The sequence below is a fragment of the Cajanus cajan genome, chromosome 2 (assembly GCF_000230855.2).
Source record: "Cajanus cajan strain Asha chromosome 2, NIPB_CcT2T_4, whole genome shotgun sequence".
Lineage (NCBI taxonomy): Eukaryota > Viridiplantae > Streptophyta > Magnoliopsida > Fabales > Fabaceae > Cajanus > Cajanus cajan.
Window position 1 is genome coordinate 59,742,783 of NC_138518.1, and position 8,681 is coordinate 59,751,463.

Genomic DNA, 8,681 nt, shown 5'->3' on the forward strand with positions numbered 1-8,681 from the left:
TCACTCGTAGCCAGATCTTCCTCACCTAAAATATCCACAAATCGCACGGTGAGAAAAGAAAACATTTATATATATAGCACATAAGAAAACACAACATATTATCTCATTATAACTTAATATTCATAAATATTTCAACATATCATATTTCAATCAATCATACATCGTCATCACGTCATAATTCTCAATCACACCAATCATCACAAATCTTGCACTTCACACTATGCCAAGGTCACGCTACCCATTTAACAATCTCAGGCCGTGCTCACCCCTGATATAACATTGTGCCAAGGTCACGTTATCCCTATCCCAGGGTCGTGCTCACCCTTGACATGTTAACCAAGGTCACGATACCCACGTAACAATCCAGAGCCGTGCTCACCCCTGATATAACACTGTGCCAAGGTCACGTTATCCCTATTCAAGGGCCGTGCTCACCCCTGACATGTTAACCAAGGTCACGATACTCATGTAACAATCCAGAGCCGTGCTCACCCCTGATATAACACTGTGCCAAGGTCACGTTATCCCTAACCTAGGGTCGTGCTCACCCCTGACATGTTAACCAAGGTCACGATACTCATGTAACAATCTCGGGCCGTGCTCACCCCTGGTCATAGATGTGAAGAACCACAATCACATCTCATTCACATCCACATTCACATTCACATCCACATCCACATCCACATCCACATCCACATCTCAATTCCACAATACATACACAATCCACAAAAATGGTGATTCACATACCCCTCAAGTAATTCATCATCTAGATCATCAAATAATATAACAATAACATTCATAAACTAATATAACAAACAACAGAATTATCAATTTAATATAATTTTAACATAAACAGTAAAATCCCCAATTGTTCCAAAACCTAACTCACAGGCACTTTTCTACAATTTCGTTCTCCCTCTCAGATCATCATTCTTATATATTAAATATATATTTCTAATCCTCAACACATACAGAATCTAATGGTATCATTAATTCCTCAAACAGAAATATTTCAATTTTTCCAAAACCTAGCCTACAAGCACTTTTCTATAATTTCGTTCTCTCTCCCAGAGCATCATTTTTACAAATAAATCATATATTCATAATTCTAAATATATATAGAATCACATAAGATAATTAATTCTCCAAACAGAAATAATTATAAAATAGGGCTCTTCCCCTACCCAATTTCCCTCATGTAACTCTACATATAAATAATCTCCTTTTCCCCCGTACCTGGATAAATAGGAACTCGGGCAGAACCTCCTCCTCTTTTTTCTTAAATAAGGATCGGAACTAAAAATGGAGCAGAACCTCATCCTCTGAGTTCCCCTTGGTCTTCAGAGAGAAGAAGAGGAACGAAAGAGAGAACAGAAGAGAAGAGAGAGTGAGAATGAGAGGTGTGTAGAAATGAGAGGATTTGAGGCCTATTTATAGGATATTTCGCCCACCTACCACTACGGCCCGTTCCAAAATCGGAACAGCCCGTTCTGGGCCCTTCAAACCTACGTAAATTTTTCAACTGGAACGGCCCGTTCCCAAACCAGAATGGCCCGTTCTCAAACCCAGCAGAACGGCCCGTTCTAATTCCAGAACGACCCGTTCTCCAAACCAGAACGGCCCGTTCTCCCATCAGAACGGCCCGTTCTGTTTCTACAATTTTGGCCATACTCACTATTCCAGAACGGCCCGTTTCAAAATTGAAACGGCCCGTTCTGGGCCACGAATTGGGCCTTTGGCCCACGAAAAATGGGTTGTTACAGTTGTTGCTAGTGCTGTTAACTTATCTGCTGAAATTAATTGTATACCCATGCTTAATGGGACAAACTTTAAGGCCTGGAAGGAAGTAGTTGAGATAATTCTTGGCTGCATGGATCTTGATCTTGCACTTCGGGCTGAGAAACCCACTCCAAATCCGAAAAACCCGGATGAGGATAAGGTTGAAATTAAAAGTGGGAACGCTCAAACCGAATGTGTTTGATGGTCATGAAGAGATCTGTTCCATAAGTTTTTCGGGGCTCTGTTTCTGAGAGCCAAAATGCTAAAGGTTTCCTTGATGATGTTGAGCAGTATTTCACATGTAATGAGAAAGCTGATGCAAGCAGTTTGCTTGCTAAACTTATCTCTATGAGATACAAAGGTAAAGGAAACATAAGGGAGTACATTATGGAAATGTCTAATCTCGCGTCAAATCTAAAAGCACTAAAGATAGAGTTGTCTGATGACTTGGTCGTGCATCTAGTTTTGATTTCTCTTCCTACACACTCTGGACAATTCAAGGTGAGTTATAATACTCAGAAAGATAAATGGACCTTGAATGAATTGATTTCTCACTATGTGTAAGAGGAGGAAAGGCAGCAAAGAGAAAAGACTGAAAGTGCTCATTTAGCGTCAAGCTCTCAGAATAGGAAGAGAAAGAATAATAAGGATGTTGTAGAAAGGACTTCTCAGCAAAAGAAAGTCAAAAAGGATGAGAACACACCTACTTGCTTCTTCTGCAAGAAGCCTAGGCACATGAAGAAAGAGTGTCCCAAGTACGCCTCTTGGCGTGTAAAGAAAGGTAATTTTCTCTCTTTTGTTTGTTCTGAAGTTAATTTAGCTTTTGTACCACATGATACTTCGTGGGTAGATTCTGGTGCTACTACTCACATTAGTGTATCCATGTAGGGTTGCCTTTGGAGTCAACCGCCAAGTGATAATGAAAGATTTATATATGTGGGTGATGGAAACAAGGTCACAGTGGAGGCTATTGGAACATTTAGATTACAGTTAAAAATTGGATTTCATTTGGATTTATTTGAGACTTTTATTGCACCGTCTTTTAGGCGGAATTTAATTTCTATTTCTAGTTTGGACAAATTTGGTTTTTCTTGTTCATTTGGAAATAATAAATTTAGCCTCTATCAAAATTCAAATGTTGTCGGTTCTAGTTCTTTAATTGATAATTTATACTTACTAGATGTAATTAGTTCCAATAAAGAAAATTTTAACATTAATTCTCGTGGTACGAAGCGTAAAATAAATGAGAACTCAGCCACCTTATGGCATAAGCGTTTAGGCCATATCTCTAAACAGAGAATTCAGAGGCTTGTGTCGGATGAGATTCTTGAACCCTTTAACTTGTTAGACTTTGAGGTTTGCGTTGAATGTATTAAGGGTAAACAAACAAATTCTAGAAAATTAGGTGCCGAAAGGGCTAAGGACATTTTGGAATTAATTGACACAGATATTTATGGACCATTCCCTACGGCATCTTGGAATAGACAACAATATTTCATTATGTTCATAGATGATTATTCAAGGTACGGCTACCTATTTTTAATTCATGAGAAGTCTCAATCCCTACATGTTTTCAAATCTTTTAAAGCTAAAGTTGAGCTTCAACTTGGAAAGAAAATTAAGGCCGTCAAATCTTATCGTGGTGGTGAATATTACGGTAGATATGATGGATCAGGTGAACAACGTCCAGGGCCTTTTGCGTTTTTCCTAAGGGAATGTGGCATCGTTCCTCAGTATACTATGCCTGGGAAACCAAGCATGAACGGTGTTGCAGAACGTAGAAACAAGACTCTTAAGGATATGGTGAGAAGTATGATTAATCATTCTTCCTTACCAGAGTCATTGTGGGGAGAAGTGCTTAAGACTGTAGTCTACATCCTAAATAGGGTACCAAGTAAAGTAGTTAACAAAACTCCTTATGAGCTATGGATGGGTAAAAGGCCAAGTCTAAAACATTTACACATTTGGGGTTGTCCGACTGAAGCGCGTCCTTATGGGCCGCATGAAAGCAAGCTGGAGTCAAGGACTGTTAGCTGTTATTTTGTTGGTTATCCTGAACGCTCTCGAGGCTATAAATTTTACAATCCCACTACTAGATCATTCTTTGAGACAGGGAATGCGAGATTCCTTGAGGATGTTGAGCTTGGGAAGGAAAAGAACATAAGAAATGTTGTCTTTGAGGAAGAACCTGTCATTGACAGTGATCAACTCCTCATGCCTATTACTATTCCAGTACCTACCCCAGTAATAGGTGACAATCATGGAGTTATTCCTGACATTGTCCCTACACAAGACAATATTGAGGTTCTCCCTCAAATACCTATAGAGCAAGCTCAACAATCTCAAGAAGTGCCATTAAGGAGATCCACTAGAGAAAGGAAAAGTGCAATTCCAGATGATTACACTGTGTTTCTTCAAGAACATAAGGATGGCATTGGTTTAACAAAGGATGATCCAATCAACTTCTATCAAGCTATGCAAAGTTCTAGCTCTCAAAAGTGGATTGATTCCATGAAGGATGAGATGAAATCTATGCAAGACAACGATGTTTGCGATCTCGTTGAATTACCTGAAGGTGTGAAACCTATTGGTTGTAAATGGATATTTAAAACCAAGAGGGATTCAAAAGGTAATATCGAGAGATATAAGACTCGTTTAGTTGCTAAAGGTTTCACTCAAAAGGAAGGCATTGATTACAAAGAAACCTTTTCTCCGGTTTCTTCAAAGGATTCTTTTAGAATAATAATGGCACTCGTAGCTCATTATGATTTAGAGCTCCATCATATGGATGTTAAAAACTGTGTTTCTAAATGGTGACATTGAAGAAACGATTTATATGATGCAACCAGAAAATTTTGTGTCTGGTGACTCAAAGTCCATGGTATGCAAACTAAAAAAACCATCTATGGTCTCAAACAAGCTTCTCATCAATGGTATCACAAGTTCCATCAAGTTATTACCTCATATGGTTTTGAGGAAAATATAGTTGATGATTGTGTTTATCATAAGTTTAGTGGGAGTAAATATATATTCTTGGTGTTATATGTCGATGATATACTGCTTGCCAGCAGCGATATAGGCTTATTGCACGAAACCAAGAGATTTTTAACAAAGAATTTTGAAATGAAAGATCTTGGTGAAGCCTCTTTTGTATTAGGTATTAAGATACTAAGAGATCGTTCTCATGGTATCATAAGGTTATCACAAGAGAACTATATCGATAAAGTTTTAGATAGATTCGCATGAAAGATAGTAAACCAAGAGATACCCCTATAGCCAAGGGAGACAAATTTAGCCTCAAACAATGCCCTAATAATGACCTTGAAAGAAATGAGATGCAAAAGATTCCCTATGCTTCAGCTGTGGGAAGTCTAATGTATGCTCAAGTTTGTACTCATCCCGATATTGCATTTATAGTGGGAGTTTTGGGTAGATACTTAAGTAATCCTGGGATGCAGCATTGGAAAGCAGTAAAGCGTGTAATGCGCTATTTGAAGAGATCAAAAGGATATATGTTCACTTATCAAAAGTCTGACAGTTTAGAGATCATTGGATACTCAGACTCTAATTTTGTCAGATGTCAAGACAGTAAACACTCCACATGTGGATACATCTTTATATTGGCTGGAGGAGCTATCTCTTGGAAGTCTGTTAAACAGATGATTATAGCTTCATCAACTATGGCTGCGGAGTTCATTGCTTGTTTTGAGGCATCCAACCATGGGATATGGCTGCGAAATTTTATCACTAATTTACGTGTGGTTAATGGCATTGAAAGGCTATTGAAAATCTATTGTGATAATAACTCTGCAGTTCTTTATTCCAATAATAATAGGAGTACAACCAAGTCAAATTTCATTGATATAAAGTTTCTGGTTGTTAAGGAAAGAGTTCAGAATAAGCAAATTTTTATAGAACATATAGGGACTAATTTTATGCTAGCTGATCCACTTACTAAGGGTTTGGTGCCTAAAGTCTTTCATGAGCACACTGCTCATATGGGTGTAATGCCTTATAGTACCTTAGTTTAGTGGGAGTCTCATTTATGTTTTGTGTCTTCTTTATTTTTAATTTTTCCAAATGTTTGTATTATTTGGATTTTCTATAGAAATAAAGTTGACAATTCTATTCTGAGCTTATTTTGTGCAATATATATATGTTGCATTTTGAATGGATCTCTATAAAGAATAAAGTTTGGACCAGTTGGAAATAGACATGACTATGATCACGTTGCATGTAATTTCCATGCCACTTATCCATATTTGATCTATGTCATTGAGTGCATACAATTGTGGTGATCATTATGGTTTAATCACATTTAGATAGTGATGAAAGCTGTAGTGGTTCCCTGTTGTTGTATGAGATGGACCAGATTGTTTAAGGGAAGTCAAAAAGTAAATAACATACGATTGCGCGCCTAAATATTTTTGTGATATAAATACTTAAATGAATATAAAGCCCAAGTGGGAGATTGTTAGAAATTTTATTTCAAATAATTATTGTGGGCAACATATATTATTTGTAGTATTTATATTAGTTATTTACATTTAGTTGGGCTCAACAAAAGTGATCTAATTTTAGTGAGCCTTTAGACTGCCAACAGAAAAAAACTGATATGGGCCTAAATAAGTGGAAACCAAATTTGGCCCGATAGGGGTTAATGGGAACCCTAATAGGTTTAAAATCATAAAGATGGTCATGGTCCTCAATATGTCAAATCAGAAACACACGTCTCTCTGTCTCCCCATCAGAAGAGTAACATCAAGTCCCATCAAGGAATCTAGTGATTTGGCTGAGGAAGATCATTGCACCAAAAGACTATTCCGCTGCAACCTTTTGATCAACGTCAATGGATACATGTACGTATTATTAACATTAACTCTATAGTCTGAGACAACGGTTCTTAATAATAATTAATGGAAAATTTCTATTTGTCTTAAGAAATTTATCCCAATAGATAAACTATCTGGGTATGATCGAAATAGTTAAGTAACACAAAATACATCTCATACACACGAGGACAAGATTCAATTGATTTGACATCATGTGAGATTTTGTTTCATAATGTGTCAGCATAATAATAGTATATAATTCAAAAATCTTTATATTTCTTATATGTTTGAATTATCTTTATTTTTATTCTACTTCTCTTGGCATTTCTCTTATATTCTTGCATGTTGAGGATTTTATTTTTGTTGCTTATTGCTAATTTATTGAGTTATTTTTATTGTGTTGTTATTATTGTTTTGATTTTTTCTCATTAGAGTAAGCATGTGTTGTAATCACACTAATTGTATAAATGAGAGTTACAAATGGTAAAGGTTAATGAAAAGAGACGTGAATTGTGAGAACAAAATGACACACCATCGAAATATATGATGTGGCTAAGAATATGATAATAATGTGTAAGCGTATTATTTTGCAGTTAAAATTATATATTATAAATTCATTTGTTAAATTTTGTCATAATACTTAAAAAAAATTAGATTTAATTAGAGTAATTTTAATTCACAACAATTTTTTTTTACAATTATTGATGGTTTATTTCTCGCAATTTCAATAAACCGTCAAAGCATATTACATTTTTAGCAAAAATCTTAATCACCACAAAACATAATATTTTTTAATATTTAAATATACTATAACTAAAGTTTATAATAAGTAAATATTTTAAAAATATAAATTATATTTTAAAATAGACATTCATTTAGTGTATTGCACAAACTATAATAATAAAAAATAGAATATTAAATTAAAATGTTAATTATGCAGATAGAAAGGTAATTAGCATATTTAAAAGAAATTGTCATATATTGTAACCAAAACTAAAAAAAAATTGTAACAACATTAGTAAATGAATAATTTAATTACAAGATTTTTAAACTTTAAGAATTATTCTAAAATATTTTTAACAACAGAACTTAATTAAATATTTGAAATAATTTTAAGGACTTATATACATTATTTTTTAATTTATATCTTATTGCCTAAGATATATTTTCTAAACTCTAAATGTGACACCCTTACTACCCCAACACATATAAATATTAATCATATAAATAAACTAAAGAATAAAGTTTTTAACGTTGGTAAATAGGTTCACATAAAACCTTCATATTCATTTATCAATAACCAACATAATAATTGAAAATAAAACTTGAAAGTTTACAAATTGTTTTCAAAATCATATTTACAATTCCAAATCCATATCAAATCTATGTCCTAAAAATCCTCTGCCCCGATGTCACAATATCAGAGCATACCCACAATTCAACTGTTGGCATTCTACTCGTAGCCGGATCTTCCTCACCTAAAACATCCACAATTTATACGGTGAGAAAAAGAAATATCTATATGCAAAGTACATACCACCACATCATAATGAAATCTCATCATAATTCATATATATAAGCATGTATCATAATTTATCAATCCATCACCATCCACACCATTTTACGTTTAATAATATCATTTTCACGTCCATAATTTAAGCCAATCTTACAATTAACACTATGCCAAGACCTCGCCACATCTGACACAAGTGATACGGGTTAATTGCCTCACTCAACCCACACCATACCAGGGTTCGTATCATCCCTGATCATCTAGGAGTATGCTCGTCCCTGAAGCATTACCTACCCAGGGTTCGTATCATCCCTGATCATTCAGGAGTACGCTCGTCCCTGAAGCATCACCTACCCAGGGTTCGTATCATCCCTGATCATTCAGGAGTACGCTCGTCCCTGAAGCATCACCTATCCAGGGTTCGTATCATCCCTGATCACTCAGGAGTACTGTGACACCCTCTACCCCAACATAATTACTTAATAAGCATTAACTATATTTAAAAAGTATATTAGAGTGATATAAAATAATAAATATCATAAGGTAGAAGATGCACA

At 35.2% G+C, this 8,681-nt stretch overlaps 1 pseudogene; it reads left to right on the top strand.

The window, feature by feature from the left end:
- Positions 1-5,021: 5,021 nt before the first annotated feature.
- On the top strand, positions 5,022-5,810 carry LOC145955094 (secreted RxLR effector protein 161 pseudogene; annotated as a pseudogene).
- The last annotated feature ends 2,871 nt before the right edge of the window (positions 5,811-8,681 follow it).